Here is a 19,870-nt window from a genome sequence, read left to right as displayed (position 1 = left end):
GCCAACCACTACCCCCACCACCAACCCGCTTAAGACCCTCTTAAAATCCATCCCTTTGACCAAGGTTTTGTTCAGCTGTTCAAATTTGTGACTCAGTGTCGAATGTTGCTTGACTGAGCTCCTTTGAAGAGCTTTGGGAAGTTTTATTCAATCGTGGTACTGTTGTTTAAATTGCTCAAATTTGGATAAATTAATATTCGGAATCAATTTTGTTAAAATTTTCCTAGAATTTTTTCCAATTGTTTCGCAGTTGCGAAACTTCTGCCATGAGGTGTTCACATGATGACCAGTTTGGTAGAAGTAAATAAGGAGAGCCTGTTCCCACTGACGGAAGGGTCGCTAACCAGAGGGCACAGTTTGAAGCTGATTGGGAAAATAGTCAGGAAAGGGATGAGGAGAATGTATTTTAAACTGGGTGGTATTGTGAAATGGAAGCTATTTGGACTCGTGGTGGAAGCAGATTCAATAATAACTTTCAAAATATATTTGGAGAAGTATCTGAAAGGAAATACAATACAGGACTATGGGGAGGGCGCATGGATTTGGGAGCAATTATATCGCTCAACCAAAGACACAGCACAAGCTGAATGGCCTCTGCCTGTCCTGTATCATTATTTGATTCATGGATAGAAATCAGTCCTACATTCTGTAGAGCATGAAGGGCGTGAGAAGCTGGCATGAGAATTGATCCCGTTGGCGTAGAATGAAAACGGTAAAATATTTCTTCTTTCAGGGAATCGAAATTGAATTGCAGGTATGACTATGTCTGTTTAAATGTGGTTTGTTACCAGTTCCAGATTATTGAATTGAAAGGGATGTGTTATCAGGCAAGGAGCTTACTGTGATACAAAACAGGAAACGCTGGAAACACTCAGCAGCAACTATAGAGGGAAAACGAATTAATGTTTCAAGTTAATGATACTCCAGCAGAACTGAGGAAAGGTAGAAATGTAATAGGTTTTGAAGAAGTAAAAAGAGTCGGGGGCTGGGAAGAGGTTGAAGAAAAGCGCAGGTCTGTGATGGTGTAGGTGACCGGAGAGATGAAATTACAAAAATAACTTTCACGGGGCAAAAGCCACAGGGAGTTCTATTGTACAGGGAAATAAACAAGCGACGCGATTTGTCCAGATGAGGTGTGAATGGTTGGATAGCAGCTGTCCAATTGCAATGAAAAAGAATAGAGAATGAGGGAAAAGACGAAATAGCAGAAAAAAAACACATGAAACAAAATAGGGACAGTGTTTATAATCTAAAAGTATTGAACTCAGTGTGAGCCCTGAAACCTGTAGGATGCCGAGTTGAAAGATGACCGTGTTCTTCCTCGCGCTTACGTTAATCTTCATTGGAACGGTGCAGCAGACCAAGAGCAGAAAGGTCAGAGTGGGAGCAAGGTGGCGAATTGAAATTACAAGTGGCAGGAAAGTCGGAGTCAGGCTTGGGGACTGAAAGGAGGTGTTGTCAATGCGGTCACTCAGTCTGTGGGGCCTCATCAAGTAGCGGAGCCATATTGTGAACACCAAATACATTAGATTAAATTGAAAGCAGGGCAAGTGTATCATTGCTGCACTTGGAAGGAGTGTTTGGGGCCTTGAATGTTGAGAAGGGAAGAGGTAAAGGAAGAGATTCAATTCATGCACTTGCATGGGATTGTGCCCTAGAAAAGGGAAGGTGTACTGTGGGTGCACCAGCTGTCGCCGAGTGAATGGCCCCTTTGGAATGGTGATTGTGGAGGAGAAGGGAGGGGGTTTTTGGTGGTCATATCATGCTGGCTGTGGTGGAAATGTCGGAGGATAATGTGTCGAATATGGAAACTGGCGAGCTGGACGGTGAAAACAAGCGCCACTGAATCAGCTCCGCTCAAATTACACAGCACACAATAATCCGCAATTTCCGGTCAGCAGCAATTACCACCTTACGCAAAGATTTTGCCTCCACGATGTTCCTGCACATTTCTCCAGGGATCTTCCCTTCCTGATGTCAGAGAAATGCGTAGCACGGCCCCTATCTAACTCCCCCATCTAAACCCAGCGGCAGAGTCATGGAACGAAAGTACATGGCCCCTCTTTACAGCATTAGCTGCCTTATTCTGGTAGTTTAAATATCGAGTCATTGACTGTGCGGGAGCGAATAGATGACTGACTGGGTGAGCTATTGACTGATTGAATGGTTAGGTGGTGACGTGTGTAGTTAGAGAGCTGGCTGAGTGCATGAGTTTGGTGGGAGAGTGCGTAGGTGGGTGTGATGGTGTAAGTGCGTGAGCGCTTCAACATATGGGTTGGGAGCCAGTCAGGAGATCTGCGGAGTGGTCAGCTGATCGGATCGGGGTGACTGAGGATTCGGTTGCGCGGTTACCCAGGTGAAAGACCAGAAGTTAAACAGTCTAACCTTTCCTGGGCATCTAGCAAGCTAATTGTTTGGGATCTGCGCCAAGATTCTGACTCTAGTTCAGAGTCGGAGGCATTCACGGAGGGTCCACGGCAGGAGGGGTAAATGTAAACTTCCCGGGATGTTCTCACGTTGGTCCACATGGGAAAGACCTTTTGGTTGAGTTTGTTGACACCGGAACAGCAGAGATCACGCGCTCCACACGTGCAGTTTCAGTGTCTGTGACGTCAAAGCCGGTGACGCTCCAGGTCACTTTCAGCAGCGGAGATGGTCCAGATCAAACTCAGCCCGAAATGAACACTGTTTTTGCTGTGTTCCGCTCGCTGGACCACTCCCTATCCGGAACTCAGTCTATAAATGTTTATAAGTATTTATTTAAGTGCATGTTGGTCCCGTAGATGGTGAGACTGGAGAATTAATAATGGAAAACAAGGAACTGGCAGAAGTGTTGAACGGGTATTTTATTTCTGCCTTCACTGTAGAAGAAGGACATATAGAGTGTACAGAGCGATTTAGATTGGTTGGGTGAATAGACAATAATTGGCAGATGCAGAATTACTTGGTAAAATGTGAACTTGTCCACTTTGGCAGGAAATATTTAAAAGCAGTACATCATGTGAATGGAGAACTCTACAGTGCAGAGGGTTCTGAGGATCCTGGTTCATGAGCCTCAAAAAGTTGGTATAGAGATGCAGAAATTGATTAAGAAGGCGAATGGAACATTGGCGTTTATTGCAGAAGGAATCGCATATAAATTTATGGAAGTTTCCCCACAGTCATACAGGGCGTTGGTGAGGCAGCATCTGGTGGACTGTGTACAGTCTTAGTCTCCTTAGTTAAGAAAGGGTATATTTGCATTACAGCATGTCAGAGAAGATTCATTCGAATGATTCCAGGAATGGAAGGGTTTTCTTCTGAGGAAAGGTTGAGGAAGTTGGACCTATACCCATTGGAGTTTTGTAGAATGGGAGGTGATCTTATTGAAAGATGGAAAATCCTGAGGGGCTTGACAGGGTGGCTGCTGAGACTATGTTTCCTTTTGTGGTGGACTCTACAATCAGGTGACTCAGTTTAAAAATATCGGGCTCTCCCATTTCAGACTGACAGAAGGTAATTTGTTTTTTTTTCTCTCTCAGTGGGACATTAATCTGTGGATTTCTCTTCCCCAGAGAGCAGTGGAGATTGGGTCATTGAAAATGTTCAAGGCTGAGTTGGAGAGATTTTTGACAAAGGAATGAGTAAAGAATTATGGGGGGCAGACAGGAAAGTGGAGTTGCGGCCACATTCAGATCGGCCATGCTGGAGCAGCTTCGAGGGGCTGAATGGCCTGTTACTGCTCCTGATTTTCATGTTCTTGTTCTTGTGTGCCTCTCTCGGCACTGCTGTCCCTGTCGCCCTCACCGTCTCACTTGCCGGACTGCTCGCGGCCTCAGTAACCTCCCGCTCCTCCGCCTGCTCCCTACCCCTCAGCGCCTCACTTGCTGTTCTGTTGTCACCATCTCCTCAGTTCTTGTGGTGAGATGGCCGGCGACAGGGGTCAGGATGGAGTTGCAGAGTGGGACGTGAGTGGCTTGGTAGTCGGGTAGCGATAGGTGCGGCATAAGGGTTGGCGTGTAGCGCAGTGAGTGAGGCGGCGAGGGTCTGGGGTCTGTGCACCTGGCATTCGGGAGCAGGGGAGTGAGTGGGAGGCAGCAAGTGGGCGACCGTCAACGGCTGAACAACGAGGACGTCAGCGGTGGGAGGAACGGCGCACGCACCGGCAGACTGAGTGGCTGCCGAGTTCCTGTTCCAGCTCAGTGTCAGGAGTTACAGTGTAAAACTTATCACAATTCTAGCATTGCTGAGTTCTGATGAAATGTCATCGACCTGAAACGTGAACACTCTTTCACTGTCCACGCTGCTGCCTGCCATGAGGTGTAATTCTTAATTGTTTTCTGGTGTTACGACAGAAATCAAAAGGGGGCGGGGTGGGAAGTTGACGCACTCTGGAGGACAATGAATGCACATAGCGGTTACCTTATTTACCTGTGGAAGGCTCGTTGGTCTAGAGGTATGATTCTCGCTTCGGGATTTTCATTAAATGATCGTGTGAGAGGTCCCGGGTTCAAATCCCGGACGAGCCCTCGTGTGTTACTACCTGTGATGCATATTTTTTTACGAGCGAAAAGGTGGGTTTTACTTAAACCCGGGCGAGTTTTCAGAACCTGAGAAGTCATTATAACCAAATTATCCCTGCAAAACACGTGGAGTAAATGAAGAAACTGTTGCTCATGTAATCGACGGTTAATTTATCCTAATAAGAGAATGAGTTAATTTATCCTAAGAAGAGAATGTGTGTAACCGAAACTTGCGATTTCTTGCGATCTCCATGGACACTGCCTGGCCTACACACTGCCTGGTGTATTTCTTCAATGTTCTCTTTTACCTAGAGCGCTCTGAAAGAATGGCTGATATCTTTTGGGTGCCAGTGAATTTCTATATTGGCTGAGTTATATACAGACAGTTACATTATTGGTCTCGCCGTGTGATTCTCGCTATGGGACGTTTCATAAGTGAGAATGTGAGCGGTCTCTATTTCAAATCTCAGGCGAGCTCTCACGTGTTGTTATTTGTCGTGTAAATCGCCCAGTGCATTGTCTAAAACTCATTGCGGTCTGGGTAGGGCGGTTTGCTTATATCAGCGGTAAGTTTGGGAACTGGACCCACCATTGCAGAGAACTCATCAATGAAACACACATGAAGGAAATGAAGGCAATTGGAAAAAAAAAACAATTGCCCACTTGATCGCACTATAATGTTACCCGAACACACTAATTAGACAACCCCATTTTCTGGATGAAAGCATTCGGCTGTTGTATTCTCTGAGAGAATTGTAAACTTCTCTGAGACGGCCAGGTCTGGTAGCCCCATAGTGTGAATTTGATTTGATCATATTTTATTTGTAATCTCGGAATTGTACTGAGCAGAAAGTGAGCCGTTTCACCTCGATCGATATTTAGTGTAAAGATAATAAACAATTTCAGGAGAAGGTATTTGATAGGCTGTGTGTGTGCTTAAAGTTGTTTAGGACCAGACGCAGACGAGGTGCATCCAGAATACTGAGGGAGGAGAGCAGGAATTGCAGGGACGCTGGCCACAATTTTCCAATATTCCTTAGACTCGCGGTGGTGACAGCGGAGTGGAGAATTGTTATTGTAGTATCCGTGTTCAAACAAATGTGTAAGGATAAGCCCAGAAACTACAGGGCAGCGAGTTTAACCTGGGTGGTGAGCTACCTTTCAGAAAGGAAAATTCCCGACAAAATGAAAATTACCTCGGGAAAATGCACATTAATAAGTAAATCCAGCATGGATTATGTTATGGTCCCAGCTGAGATTACCCCGGGACAATCCTAAACCCAGAGTGGAGCCCAGTTTATTTGTTTGTTTAAATACGTGGAAAGTAGCTACTGAACAGAGTCACAGGAGTCAGCTGATCAACTTTTAGCAAAAAATAAATAAAACATTTATTCAACGAGAAAAGATGAACCATGTTACAATACTCTTTCACCCTCAATTATAACTTTACAGGTGGAGACAAATTTGTAAGGATAATGCAAGTTGCAAAATCTATTTCATTCTTTAATTTCCACAGTAACTACACAATCCATGTATCAATAGGCGCCCTGTGGTAAGGCACACCAGACCCTGAAACGAAGTGACAGATACCACCATAACCAGATGCTATGGATTTCTCCTCAACTCCCCACAGAAGCTTGTCAAGCCGTGAGTCAACCAGTTTCACTGCACTCCGCCTTTCACATGAGGATTGAAGCCATTCCCTCTGCCCCTCCTCTTAAATTCTTTAACAGGACCTTTTCCAGGTTCCCATCCTTCCTTTGACCAGAAGATCTGTTTTGGACTTTCCCCTCTTCCACTCCCCTTGGCTTTGGGATTTTTTCTTTAGCTTGGGACTAACTATCTGCCCCTTTGTCCAGTCTCTCTTGGCAGCAACTTTCAAAAACCAACCGAGGTCCACAGCTTCCAAATCAAAACTGCAGTTTCTCTCCTTCTGTGTCTGTGTCTGTGGGAGGGACCTGCCTCTCTGCCTCCCTGTTGCTAGGCAACAGCCCAATTCTTCTACTGATGTGTTTGCTTAACTTCTTAAGTCGTAAACCTGATTAGAAAAGCAAGCACCTTTTTAAAATGAAACTAAAACTCCATTTGTCCTTCCTTAACACACATACAGAAATACAAATCAAACTTCAACTTCAAAGCTAAAACTCATTCCTAACAATTGCAAATACCAGTATAATTTTCTTAAACCTCTCTACTTCCTAACAATTTGGTAAGAACAAATCATGTTACTTAACTTCAGTTAGTTTTATTTTCATGCAACCGCAAAGAATTTTGTTGAGGGTGAAGCCCTTGATGTGATTTACATGGACTTGCAAAAGGCATTTGATAAAGTGCTGGACCAAAGACTTCTGAGGAAAGTTAGAGCTCATTGAATAGAACAGACAATAAATAGCAGCACAGATGCTAAATGAGCTGAGTGACGGGAACCAAAGATTTGTGGTGAACTGTTGCATTTTGGACTGGAGAAAGTTATCTTGTGGAGCTCCCCAGGTCTCTCGGGGACTTGTGGGATATCGGGAACTGATGGAAAAATAGAGTTGAGGCCCAAGGTCAACCATGACATCATCGAATGGCAGGGTAGGCGCGATGGGCCGTGTGGTCTACTGCTGTTCCTATTTCTTGTGTCCACTGTCAGGACCCCTGCCCTTCCTGTAATTCATCAGCCAAATCTTGTCGCAAGCTCACAATTCTAACATTTGCCGATGATACAAAAGTTAGAAGCACTGTGAACTGTGAGGAGGATAGTGTAGAACTCCAAAGGGATTTAGAAATGTTGGTGGAATGGGCGGATAATTACCAGGTGAAGTTTGTTGCAGAGTAACCTGGTGTCATTCGTTTTTGTAGGAAGAACAGGGAGAGGCAACATGAAATGAAGGTTACAATTCTAAATGGATTGCAGGAACAGAGGGATGTGGGTGTATTGTGCATAAATCATTTATCATCACAGGACAGGTTGAGAGAATGACCAGTAAAACGGCCAACGTCATGGGCTTCATCAATATAGCATGTAGTACAAAAACAATAAAGTTATGTGAAGCCTGTAGAAAACACTGCTTCGGCCTGTGGACTACAATTTAGCAAGGATGTGAAAGTATTAGTTAGATTGCAGAAAAAATTCACAAGACAGATTCCAGGCATGAGGAATTAATTCACATTGAATGATTGGAGAAGTTGGGAATGTGTTTCTTGAAGAGAGGGAGTTTGAGGGCAGATTTGATCGGGGGATTCAAAATCACGAGATGTGTGGACAGAGAAAATACGGTACAACTGTTCCATTGATGGAATGACCCAGAACAAGGGGACACAGATTTAAATTAATTTACAAAAAGAACAATTACCACATAAGGAATTTTTTTTCTTGCAGCATGTGTTTAGGATGTTGAATGCAGTGTCTGAGAGTGTGCTGGAGGCAGGGACAATTGAGGTTTTCAAAATGGAATTTGATCTTGATCTGAAAAGAAAAATGAGCAGTGTTACAGGGAAATGGGTGTGGAGTGGCAGCAGGTGAGCTGTTCGTTCAGACGGCCAGCCAAGTCCAGATGGGCCGAATGTTCTCATTATGTTCTGTGATTCAATGATCCCATAAAGAATCAGGGACGTTAGTGAAGACTATGATCAATTGGTGAGCAGCAAGTGTCTAAGTGAGTTTCTCAGGGCAGTAATTGTTGGAATTTCCTGGGACAGGATGTGACTAAGTGGCAGTTTCCTGGAACAAAACATTCATCAAAATAGTACCATAGAATAGTTACAGCACAGAAGGAGGCCATTCGGCCCATCTTGTCCATGCCAGCCCGAGGACACCCAGGTGCCTTTTCTAATCCCACCTTCTTATGGCAGTTGGCCATCATTTAACTGAATTATTTAACAGCAAATAATGCAACATCAATCTGAACCTAACCGATGTAGTTACTTAGTTTAACTGGCAAGTACACTCAACAACTTTCAATCTTCTGTGAATAGTATAAGACAGGCACTAGAATCACTTGACAAAGAACTTGGGAGACATGGATTCGTTGGTTGATCCTTGCAAGAGCTGATGTTGAGATTGATTCATGGTCATTTCACATAGTAATCAGTTTCAACTCAATAAAATCAAACCACGTTCCCACTCATTCAGTGAAAGTGCTGTTTTCTTTGCAAACATTGCAGAGTTATTTATGAAATCTTCATCTTGCTGTTTTGAACCTTTGTTCTCAGTGATCTTTCTATGTTTAGCTTCTAACAAATCAACAACAGCTATTCATCCTGATAAATTACTTCTGCACAGGGTGTCTCGGTAGCTGACATTCACATCTCTGAGCCACAAGTATATAGAGTCAAATTTAAATCCAGGGCTTGAGGACCAAAGTCATTGTTAACACTCCCAGCATTGGCTCAAGAAGGCAGCTCACCCCTGCCTTCTGAGGGCAAATCTGAACTCTTTCAAATGTAAGTATATTCCCCCTTAAAGAAGGAGACCTAAACAGGACTCAATACTCTAAGTTTTGTACCATCAACGCCCTCTTCAGTTATCACAAGAATGTCCAAGTTTATACTCCATTCCCCTTGCAGTTAAGGCCAACACCTCATTGGCCTTCCTAACAGCCTGCTGTACCTGCAACCTAGCCTTGTTTTGTGATACATGTACAAGGGCACCCAAGTCTCACTGCAGCACAGCATTCTGCCATCTCTCTTCATTTAAAGAATATTAGTTTTTTTTATCTATCCCATCAAAGTGGTGATCCTCACATATTCCCACATTACTGTATCTACCAAACTTCTGTCCACTCACTCAACCTATCTTTATTCCTTTACAAACTCTATATTCTGCTCACATTTTGCTTGCCTACTTATTAGTCTTTAGGACTATGAATTGTAAACTTGTGTAAGGGGAGACAGAAAGACAGTATTTGCTATTCTTTTACCAATTATCTTAGATCTGTAACGCCAAGATAAACCCAGTTTCACGATTAAAAATATGAATGAGTCAGAGACCAGAACTGGATTCAGAAAACGAAAAGGTGATGTTCAGCAACGGAACCAGAAGTCCAGTCTGGCCAGTGAGGAATCTACCCCTGAACCACTGACGTTCACAAATCCGCTCACTCCATGTGTCCAAATGGAAACCTGTCTGAAGGAACATGCAGCCTGTCAATGTGAAACAAACGGTTGGAAATTTCAGCAATTTCCTACATTAAAATTGCCGAACACACTTGAGAAGTTCCCCAGTGGTTGTCACGTGTCGTTCTGAAATCTTGTGGTTGTCAAAACAGCTGAAGAAAATCAAACCTTTGTTTTATTTTAGAAAAAAATCAATCCAACGCAGGATGTTCCCTCCTTCTCGCTCTTCCACATTCCCTGCACACGTTGGAGTCTGATCTCGCAGGCTTTATAGACGGAATCTCGGCTGTCTGTCAAAGGGCTGATCAGAAACTGTTTCCTTATCCAGGCAAACACCTACACAGAAATAACAACAACAACAACAAAAATATTGTGGTTGCTGATTTATTTATTTACGGGATTTAGGCGTCGCTGGCTAGGCTAGCGTTTATTGCCCATCCACAATTGCTCTTCAGAAACTGGCAGTGAGCTGCCATCTTGAACCGCTGCAGCCCCTGTGGTGTAGGTACACCCACTGTGCTGTTAGAGAGAGAGTTCCAGGATTTTGAACCAGTGACAGTGAAAGAAAGGCGATCTACTTCCAAGTCAGGATAATGTGCGGCTTGGAGGGGAACTTCCACGTGTTGGTGTTCCCATGTGTCTGCTGCCTTTACATTTCCAGATGATAGCAGTCATGGGTTTGCCTGCCGATTAAGCAGTCCATCCAAATGCTCACAATTTATTACGAGACAATCTTTTCAAAACGTTGTCTTTGGTTCCTTTTCGAATGAATTAAAATCTGCCCTCGTTGGTCACTAACCCTTGAGCGGTGGGAACAATTCATCTTTATTTACTTTCTCTAAACCCTCTTGACAGTTCTGTCTGTGGAGTAATTAAAAATACCGAATTCCAGACGTGGGATTTGAACAATGCGGGACTGTAGTTCAATGATAAGGGAAGTGATACTTTAATAATCAGATTAGGAAATAGTTTGAAAGTTATGAAATCCGTCCAGATCTGTGCATTGCTGGTTCAGGAGCACAATGCGTCGCGAGGGCGTGGAAACTCGGATTAGATTCCCGAAGTTGCCTATTCTGTAACCGCATCACATACCCTAAATTATTTTATTTCTTCAGGTTACTTTCAGTTTGCTTTCTGTTTTAGTGCAGTAATCTTATAGTTAGGGAAATAAATTGATTTCAGCATGATGAGCGGATTGGTGATTCAGGGGTAGAATTCCTATTTTTCATCAAAGAAACCTGGGTTCGATTACAGGGAATGCATAACTCAATGTCTTCAATAATGTCTCAAGGATGAAAGTTCCAGGGCAGATAAATACCCATTTTCTCGCTTATCCATCATATATTTGATGAATACAATCAATAAAACTGGGATTTAAAATTAAAGTGCTGTTTCCCGATGGGATCTCTGAAATTCCAGGACCCCTTTGTTGAGAGAGATATTTCCTTATTTCATTCCGGAAACGCCTTGTTTTTTGACTGAGCCCCAACGCCCCCACACCCCTCCCCCTCCCCAATTCCGAAATTCCCACCATCGCAGAAGTTTCTCCCTCTGACACTATCGCCTTAACATGTCGGAAACTGCGATCAAATTGCTCATTAATTCGGGAAGAACGGCTTCCTTTGTTCTTGGTTTATATCTGTGGTATATTTTCTGGAATTTAGTAGCGGTTGAGGGGAGGCCACGAGGCAGAGAGTGAGAGAGATTCAAAACACTGCAGGAGAATGATGAGGAGAGGGTGCTGACAATAGGAACTGAGTTCCCGATCTCCCACTCCTTATTTTCCAAGGTAAGACACAAAGTCAAACTCAGACCCTGAGGCCATGGATCTGGGATTCAGTGGATCATCCAAAATTCGAATTGAAAAATATACAACCACGATATTTAATTACATGACACTAGCATCAGTTCCGCTATCGTATCACTTGATCGCGTGGCCTAATGGATAAGGCGTCTGACTTCGGTGATATTTGAAGAGGTTATCAGAAGATTGCAGGTTCGAGTCCTGTCGTGGTCGTTTTATATAGAAATCTGTTTAACTTACTGAAAACCGCGGTCTCACTCGTCAGCTGAATGTTCTGCGTTTCCTTCCTAACACGGCAGGGCTCTTTCTCAAAATGTCCGCTCTTGTTAATTTGTGCATTAATTTCTAACTCGTTTTGTTATCTGATCAGGTTCGTTACATTATTGATGTGTCCAACTGGAACAAAAGCTGTGCATCAATCGGTTTAATAAAATGCTTTGGGAGAATTCCAATCTTCTCATGAAGCGGCTCGATCATTAGCTGAATCTGCTGTCACTGGACTAGCAATACAGAGGTGCCAAGCTAATCTCTGCGGGCACGGGTTTAAATCCCAACAGACCAGATTGAAATTAAAATATTTCCTAAATTTGGAATTAAAATCTCGGCTCAGTAATGGCGGCTATGAAACTATCATTGATTGTAGTATAAACCCACCAGGTTCACGAATGCCCTTTACGGAAAGAAATCATCCGCCCTTCCCTTGCCTGCCCTACATGTGACTCCAGACCCACAGTAATTTGCTTCACTAGTAACTTCAATGATAATGTGAGATGATCATCAAATGCTGGGCTTGCAAAAGACGCCCATACACTATGAAAAAATAAACAAGTGGTAAACAGACACGACATGATTTTCAGGATGTCTACCTACTCCCTTGAAGAATGAAGGCGGGGGGGGGGGGGGGGGGGTGCGGTGGTCGCATACAGGTCTTTAAAATTATGAAAGATTCTGGCAGGCTGAATTCAGGGGAAATGGAGCAGAGAGGGGTAGATAAGTCTGTGTCTCGCTCTCACAAACAAGTCATAGGCTGACGGGTCGAATGCAACGTTATAATTACTTAACTGTGCATCGGCGACTCATAAGAGCACTAGATAAATTCCATCCGCAATGTCTCCGCTGCACCCTCCAGATTCCGTGGGAGCACTGCCGAACAAACTGTGGTGTCGTTCTTGAAGGCAGCTCCACCAGCATTCAGGCCAAACTCCTGAAAAATTAAGACAAAAGCAAAATACTGCGGATGCTGGAAATCTAGAACAAAAACAAAAATACCTGGAATAACTCAGCAGGTCTGACAGCATCTGCGGAGAGGGATACAGTTAACGTTTCGAGTCCATATGACTGTTCAACCGATGAAGAGTCATTCGGACTCGAAACGTTAACAGTATTCCCCACCGTAGATGCTGTCAGACCTGCTGAGCTTTTCCAGGTATTTTTGTTTATGTTCCTGAAAAATTAACTTGGATGGATTGCACACTGTGTCCTGTTAATCGAAAAGCGTCGCATCCGCCAAGTCCTGTTTCCTCAACTCTCACTCTCAAATGGACAACATTCCAGGGGAAGACAAAGAAAATGCTCCAAAGACACTCTGAAATGTTAATTCAAACGCTGCCGCATTCATATTAATGACTGCGAGGAGCTTGCTTCTCACCATTCAAAGTGACCAAAACCTGACCCCCAAGCTGCAGCACGCTGAGTCCCCAGGTCTTAATGATGAGGCAGAACGGCGGCTAAGAAGAAGTAACAGGAAGCAAATCCTGCACTCCGGATCTCACTACCTCGCGGGACATCCTGTCCCCATGTGTCCAAAGGTCTGTGGGCCGAAAATCGGCCTGTTCATTCTCATGAAGACCCATGGCAGAAACTCACGGCCCTGAGTGGATGTCATCCTCGTATCGAGGGACAGACGATAACCACTGCTTGTTACATAATACATATAAGAAGAGGTCATCTCCATCCATAGTATTTCTACAACTGTCCCTTCCCGAATAATATGAACAAGTATCCTCTGTTGTCTCTGATCTAACAACTTCACTATATCGGAATGTGCTGCCATCTACTGGCCGCAACAGAGCGGTAGAAATTCACATTGTCGGTGTCGCAGAAACAGGTCAACGTGAGGAATTTGTGATGTGATGTGATAGGGCAGACATAGAAATACAAATATGAAATACAATTTAGGAAAAATGATTAATTAATTTATTCCCATTGAATCGGCAGCAGTTACAGGCTAGCTATTGCCTGGAGCTACTGAGACGATTAGATAAACTGCATTTAAGGGAATTCTAGATAAGTGTAGGAGGGAGAATAAATTTCAGGGATAAATAGATAATGTTACATGAAGTATTCTAAGTGGAGGATCTTGTCAGGCAGTTTACCTGTTAGAACAAAAGGCCCACTTTCAGTGAGGCATATTCCGGGTTGAATGAATCCAGATTTGCAATGTATCTCAGGGACTGACAGACACGTAATGAATCCTACACCCAAATTCTGAGTAAAAGACAGAGAGACCCAGAATGAATCATTAACTCAGGCGTGGCATCAGTGACTGACTGATACATATTGAATCGCAAACTCTCACAGTATTCAATGGACAGAATGATACCCAATGAATCATACACACAGGCACATCATCAGAACCTGACAGATCCACGATTAATCCCGAAAACAAATCCTGTCCCAGGGACAAAGCGATAAAGAATTAATCCACAGAGACCGGCACCACACTCAAATCCTGTTCCAGAGGCAAAACGGTACTGAATGAACCTCACACACATACACATAGAATAGCTACAACAGAGAAGGAGACTATTCGGTCCTCTGTCTCTCCTAAAGAAACTCAGCTATCCCAGTCCCCAGCCCTGTCTCCATAGCCATGGAAACTTTTATCTTCAGGTGGCTGTCCAGTTCCACTATGAAAGCCCCGAGTGGCTGCATATCTTACTGATTGGACACAGGAGTTGATCTTTCATCAGTCCAGTGGAGTACAGACCAACTGAATATTAGAGCAATTTCTGATATGGTTAAATTTCAAATGCAGTTCATTTATCATTTTGCCAATATATCAAGAGATTCAAACTAGTCCTGTTGAAGCAGAATGACAGCGAGTTCAGTAAGAAATGTTTACAAAGTACAGCAATTTCTTTCTGCTCACTGTACACACATATAGCGAATTGTTTCAAACAGCAGGAGTGGAAGCCGCAGCCCTCAGTCTTCATGTTAGCATTGACCTGAATTTCAGTTTTGTGGGTAGATAGGTACAGGGAGTACGGATGTTATTCTGGGAACTGTAGTCACCTTTCCTGTGAATGGAGCCGGTTAAAGAGCTCGGGCCGGCCTGAGAGTCCCAGAGGCTGGAGTCAGTGGATAACCTGGGGATAAGACAGGCCCCAGAGACAGGAAATAAGATTTGAAAGAGAAACGGGGTGTGGGTAGGGTGGGACGGGATGATACGGGGAGGGGGAGGGAGAGCCGGGGAGGGAGGTATGGAGGGAGACAGCGAGGGAGCGAGGGAGGGAGTAGGAGAAGGGCGGAGCTGGAGGAAGAGAGGCAGGGGGCCAGAGGGAGGGAGGAACTTGAATTTTTCCACCACATTTTGCAACCTCAGGAAAACCTAAAACCTCACGGCCAATGGTGCGGGAGCGGAGTTGTGTCTTGGTAAGTAAGATTGCTGCTTGAATGTGCAGAACAACATCCCAACACAGCAACCTGATGAATGACTGTATAATCTGATTCAGAGACGCTGTTTGAGGGATTAATATCGATCCAAGGACTCCGGGTAAGACTCCGCTTCCCTTATTGTAAATAGTCTGGTCGGATTGTTCACATCCGTCCGATAGGGGACATGGGGTTTCGGTTTAATTTGTGGTTTATGAGTGAAATAGTCATGTATCTTTATTGCCCCTCTGTGGGGCATTACACAATTTGTGAAACATATTTGCCTCTTCTAGAATTTCAAGCAGTTGGAAGCACTGAAGAAGTCCTGGTCCTATCTTTACTAATTCACGTGAACTGTGATAATGAAATATAACATCTTCCAGGCAGTGGAGATATAATATAGGCACCAAAAATACTCACACACCACCGCGGATGTTGCTTTTTTTTCCCAGGGAGACTCGGTTGAAGAGTTTGCCCTTTTTCCCTACTCTGAGCTTCTCAATGTTGTAATGCTGTCTGCTTCATTCCTGGGAGACAAGTGGGAATCAGAAATGATCACTCCCTCCCTGTGTGACTCCGACTGATACAGTTGTTATCATTAAGGTCAGTCAGCCTCTGACCCCTTATCAGGTCCAATATTTGACCCAAAGTTAACGTTTTCTGTTATCTACACTGGGAATCGAAATTCCTGCTGCACTCTCTATCCCTGCCGTGATAAAAAAACTGTCTCTTTCAACTGTGGGTGTCTATCTCTCATTGTCTGTGACACCTCTTCAATTAATAATCTCCTTCTGCTTCTCCTTACAGAGTGCAATCTCTTCTGTCTTTTTCCCTATGCAGTGAACTATGATTCAGTCAGCTGCTCCCTTGATTTTACAATGAGGAGGTTGTGAGTTCAAAACTCATTCCCGAATCCTGACCACAAATTCAGGCTCACGCTCTAGAGAATTCTTTGCTGTTACTGGTGCCAGCTTTGAGACGATATGTTGAACTGAGCTGCCATCTGCATTCTCACGTAAAATATACCATGGCACCATTTCGGAGAGGGGCGGAGAAGTTATTCCATGATGTCGGAGCCAATATTTGTCCCTCAATTAATATCACTTCAGAACAGATCATACTGCCTTCATCACATTGCTGTTCCTGAAAGCTGACTGTGTGCAAATCCTTTGAAAAATTGTTCAAAAATATGATGACTGAATTCCTGTTAGGAAAAGTCAAATTATTATTGAAAATTCTGCTGAGTTAGCTTCATTGGACAGCAGAGAAATCAGGTGAGGAATTCGAGTAAATCGACACCAGAGAACAAGTCACCGTCAAAACTGGATCAACTCTTGCGAAGATCAATGAGGAAAAGCTGAGAGTTCCGCGCATCATCAGTTCACTAACCAGAGACACTCACAGAGTGTTTTGTACAATGTGTCTCTAATGCAAACCTTAAGGAACGAAGCCTTACCAGTTCATGGTGATATTGGGGATGGAGCTCCATATATTTACTAAGTGAGTAAGAATGAATAAACATAGGTATCCAAATAATGATTTATGATGTCTTTGACGTGATGCTCTTCCCGTTATGCTGATACGCTTGTCCTTCTCGATGGTACATGTATCAGGGAGGACGCTGCTGTCCAAATACGCATAGGAATTAATGCAGGGTGTCCTGTAGATCGGACATACTGCAGCTAATATGTATAATCTCCGCAACAATGTTTCCGCCTAAGAGATTTGTTTGTTTTTTTTTTCTATTCAGATCATCTTGGGGTGATTGAGAACAAGGAAAGGCCATTCGGAACATGGCCTGAAATGGGCTGAGAGAAAGAGGAAATACTGGGCTGGTGTATTTTTGTAGCATTTACTACTTCTGTCTGGTGTGTGAATAAAAACGATTTGAGAGGTTGGTTGCAGATTGAAGTGTTTACTGGAAGTAAGAAGTTGATACAAATTCACTGTACAGAAAAAGCCAGGTATGTTTTTCGGTCACAGACCGCTGGTTATTTTTGGTGTGAATAAGAACAAAAATAGCAGAAGATGGTTTGGATTCATCGGCCTCTGTGCTGTGGGCTTCGCTGCACCACCCTGCGACGGAGCCGTAATTCCTTCCTGCCGCTGAATACTTTACGGTAGCCAAGCAAATATTCACTTCTTACTTATTTTTAATCAAGAGCACACGTGTTGGGAAGCTCACCCTGGCTGCGCAATTGCACTTCACACCACTCCGAATGCAACAGACAGAGAAAGACACACAGAAAAGCAGTAGAGACGATCAGGACACACACAGTGAGAGACAGGGAAAGGTGCGCAAACCAGCAAGATACCGCCCCCAGCCCACAAACTCAACCCCCCGCCCCCTTACAGCTGGATGAGGGGAAACAAGCCCAAGAGGGACATGGGGACGACCCGCTTTCTCGGCCACTCACTTTAGCCATCACCATCCCAGCCGGACCAACGGGGAGGCGCGACTCACTGTGGGATAGAAATGGCAGAAATTCCCACAGCTCCAGTAACTCGACCTCCTAGTGGATCTGGAAGGGACACCAACTTCCGTCCATCTTAAGAGAGTCACAGTTCCCTGTATGTGAATGTGGATTAACCCCTTATATTCCCTCACAGACTCTGTGATCCCGGGCCCTTCCGAATTCCGAAAAAAAACGCTAAGACGACCTGAGAGCTGAGCAGGCGGGAGAGGGGATGGGAGTGGGGAGTGGGGCGCGGGACTGGGGACAGAGAGGGAGGTGCGGGGGGTGGGGGTGGTGGAGGTGTGGTGGTGGTGGGGGTTGAAAGCCATGGCGCAGAGTGATGAGTGTGAAAACAGCGACTTAAAGGTCACAGGAAAGCGGTGCCTGGAGCTGCCCCGAGACAAGCTTTGGGTTGTCAGTAAAAAGATCTCCTGTAATGAAGGCACAAAATCAGAAACAGGAAATGCTGGAAATATTCAGCAGCTCCGAAAGCAGCTGTGGAGAGATATTCCTGTCGCCAGGATGTAACTCTCCAATTGGATACTTCACGTCGCTCAGATCTTACACTCTCATCACCTTCGTGTGAGGAACAGGTCGGGCGGGAATTGGGTCTTTGTTGATTTGAGCAAACAGAGCAATGCAGCAATGAGAAGCTCCTCACCCCCCGGCGGCTTGGGGAAGGATGGGACTCAGATACAGGAACCTGACAGGTGCTGAAAAAAGGAAAATCACATCGAGTTTTTGAAAGCAGTGACGATGAATGTGGAATTTAAAACCATTTGTGCAGGAAGCAGTGACTGAGTCAGGATGGCCGAGCGGTCTAAGTCGCTGCGTTCAGGTCGCAGTCTCCTCTGGAGGCGTGGGTTCGAATCCCACTCCTGACATCTTACTTTTCTTCAGCACCTTCCAAACCCGAGATCTCCACCATCTGGAAGGAAACAAGCAGCGGATGCATGAGAACAGCAGCAAGCTCCCCTCCGAGCTACACACCATCCTGACTTGGAATTGTATCGCCCTCTCAAATCCTGGAACTCCCTTCCTAACAGCGCTGTGGACGTACTTACACCATATGGACTGCAGCAGTTCAAGAAGGCAGCTCACTGCCAGCTTCTCAAGGGGAATTTCGGTCGGCCGAGCCAGACTCTCGGCAACCGGATCCACTGAAAACAGGTCATAAAGTAAACTGATCAAAAAGCAACATAATGCGAATGCTGAAAATCAGAAATAGTAACAATCAGAAAGTACTGGAAATACACAACAATTATACAGCATCTGTGGAGAGAAATATAGAACTAGCATTTCAGGCCGGTGAGATCATCATTTCCTTCTCTCTCAGTGTGAAATCCTTGACTCAGTCAATATCCCCTCCCCTTTTAATGACACCTTTCTATCCAAGACCTCAAAAACTCCTTCCAAATGAAACAGTGATGCACTTGTTCTTCTTTCAGTTTAATGTGCTGCATTTGCTGCCGCAATATGTTCTCATCTGCTTTAGGTGGGTGAGCGCTTTGAGGAATCTCCGTTCAATCCGCAAGCCTGACTCTGAGCTTCCTGTCACTTGTCATTTCAATTCTCCACCGTGCTCCCACTCTGACCTTTCTGTCCTTGGTCTGCTGCAGTGTTCCAGTGAACAATAACATAAGCTCGAGGAAGAACACCTCACCCTGCACATTTCTGGCCTCAACGTCGAGTTCAATATTTTTAAATTATAAACTCAGCCTCCCTCTTGTTTCATGTGTTTCTTTCAGGGTTAGCATTTTATTTTCTGTTTCTTATTTAATTCCTTCACTTTGCAATTGGGCAGCTGATCTTTAGCCATTCTCACTCATCTGGAGCCACAGTTTGTTTTTTTTGCCTGTTCCAGTCCTTTGGCTTTGGCGCCGTGAAACCTTTTGTAATTTACTCTCTCCGGGCCCCCAAACCATTACAAACCTGCGCTTTTGTTCAACCTCTTCCCAAAGCCCGGACTGGTCCCTTGCTCCAAGCCTATTACATTCCTATATTCCTCAGTTCAGATGAAGGGCCACCAACCTTAATTCCTTTCTCTCCACAGCTGCTGCTGGGTATTATCAGCATTTTCCGTTTTTATATTATAGCCTGTTCATTGACTGATAACACATCCCTTTTAAGCAAAGCGTCAATTATCTGGAATTGGTAACAAGCCACTTTTAAACAGACAGAGTCATATCTACACAGTTTCGATTCCCTGACAAAATACAGAATTTTACCGATTCCATTCTGTGCCCACGGGATCAATTCCCATGCCGGCTTCTCACACCCTTCCTGCTCTACAGAATGTAGACTGATTTCTATCCATAAAGCATAGAATGATAAAGGACAGAAGGAGCTCATTC

General features: G+C 44.3%; 1 protein-coding gene and 3 non-coding genes across 4 annotated transcripts in view; all 4 read left to right on the top strand.

Annotated features, from left to right (window-relative positions):
• The window catches only part of LOC121274513, a 116,200-nt gene that overhangs the window by 18,664 nt on the left and 77,666 nt on the right, over positions 1–19,870 (top strand). The window lies entirely within an intron of this gene.
• Positions 4,419–4,508, top strand: trnap-cgg. Its single transcript is given in 2 exon segments — positions 4,419–4,454; positions 4,473–4,508. It is a non-coding gene; the product is annotated as a tRNA-Pro (tRNA).
• trnar-ucg lies at positions 11,530–11,619 on the top strand. Its single transcript is given in 2 exon segments — positions 11,530–11,566; positions 11,584–11,619. It is a non-coding gene; the product is annotated as a tRNA-Arg (tRNA).
• Positions 18,318–18,400, top strand: trnal-cag. Its single transcript has one exon. It is a non-coding gene; the product is annotated as a tRNA-Leu (tRNA).

Source organism: Carcharodon carcharias (assembly GCF_017639515.1).
Source record: "Carcharodon carcharias isolate sCarCar2 chromosome 37 unlocalized genomic scaffold, sCarCar2.pri SUPER_37_unloc_1, whole genome shotgun sequence".
In the NCBI taxonomy this organism is placed as follows: Eukaryota; Metazoa; Chordata; class Chondrichthyes; order Lamniformes; family Lamnidae; genus Carcharodon; species Carcharodon carcharias.
The sequence above is the reverse complement of the archived record's forward strand: the minus strand, read 5'-3'. Positions and strand labels throughout refer to the sequence as shown.